Source organism: Chinchilla lanigera, unplaced genomic scaffold (genome assembly GCF_000276665.1).
Source record: "Chinchilla lanigera isolate Chin_1 unplaced genomic scaffold, ChiLan1.0 scaffold00019, whole genome shotgun sequence".
Lineage (NCBI taxonomy): Eukaryota > Metazoa > Chordata > Mammalia > Rodentia > Chinchillidae > Chinchilla > Chinchilla lanigera.
In genome coordinates this window covers 30,022,619-30,024,217 of record NW_004955420.1, presented here as the reverse complement: position 1 = coordinate 30,024,217, position 1,599 = coordinate 30,022,619, and positions in this window count along the sequence as shown.

Below are 1,599 nucleotides of genomic sequence, written 5' to 3'. Positions count from 1 at the left end.
TCGCTGTAATTATTTAAGGTACAAATTGAATGAGGTCAAATTAATGCATCATGCAGATTTTGTCGAATCAGTGGTAGACTAGTGTGTGTTTTTGCATCCCTTTCTATGTAATATATACTCATAGATGTCAAGCAAACAACCTCTTCTGTCCAGGTGGACATAGTCTGGCCCCATAACCCAGAGATCACTCTGCTAGATGTTTTCTCTGTCTCTTGACAGTCTAACCTGTTTTCCTGATGGACAGTGTCGCGTTTGACCACTGCTTACTGGGTCTGTGCTTCTCCTGTTTGCAACCATGCTACTTTGCTTCTTGGTACCCAATGTGTACCAAGAATGGTATCTCATGTTTTCAAATATGAATCTGAGCAAACATATAAATTAATGTGTAATTTCTTAACGGTAATTTGTTACTGAAGTAACAATATATTCTGTGTTTAGAATTGTTTGTGAGGTTTAGCAATAACAGCAGTGTAAATACAAGGGGCCCCAGAAATTCACAAGAATTATCTTCCTAGAGCATCTGCAAATTGTGAAAAATTGCAAATTTCAGATATGGTCAGAAAAATGCCTATAAGTGCCTATTTTTATAGTTCATTTCCTAAAAATGCATTGTTTCCCACAGTTATGTAATTTAATTTAATAAAATACTCTATTAAAAAGTGTTAAAAGTTGCAGGCATTTTGATGGTGTCCTAGGGATCTTAGGGCTTCAAGAACAAAACCGAGAACACTGGAGATAGCTCCATATGGTACAGCACCCTGTTATGTTGCGGGAATGCTGGTGCATCTGCCAGATATGGGTTACACAGCATCAGCCAATCAGCAGCAAGGAGAACTGACTAACCCTCTTGGATTGGCTACTTGCAGACCTCCCACCAAAAAAACAATTGCAGAGGATATTTTTCTGCAAAGCTGGAGGGATTTCTACGAGCAATTATTAGTTAGGTTCTCAGGAGAAGTCTGCAAACAACTGACACTATGAACTCCAAATTGCAGATTTGCGGGGATGCTATATCCTGGGGATACTCAGCAAGTTTCATCACTAGGCCTTGGGCAATAGATGAGAGTATCCAGGTGATTGAAACTCTACCTGACTCAAGCCTCTCTTGCCCCGTGGATGGCCACTCTCCCATTTTGCTGACTTTTCCTAAGTTTGACATGTGTGATTTTCTATGAGCAGTATTCTTTTAGTTTCCTCCTTTGGAATTTTCAATAACTGATTATTCTAGAAATTGACCAGAGAAATATTTTCATGGGTGTTGTTGTTGTTGTTCCAGTTCATTTTTGTTCACAAGTGCTGATATGTGAATCAGAGTGCTTTCTCATTCATTCCATTGGCCATGTGGTTGGGGGCTTTGAAGTCCTGGACAAGGATCATGTCTGTCTCCAGGAGTAATAGCACAGAGTTTTCTCCGGACAGTGGACAGAAGTCAGTGGTCTGCAGATTTTGGTAAATACCAAAGAAAGGAGTGAGTGTAGAGTATTTCAATTTATCCTCCATTTTGCACAAGTCTACTTTCTTATTGGGCTCTTCACGCTTTCATTTTTCTTTAATGATTTTCTTGAAAAAGATTTGGTTCTTGTTTTTATTTGGTGTTTT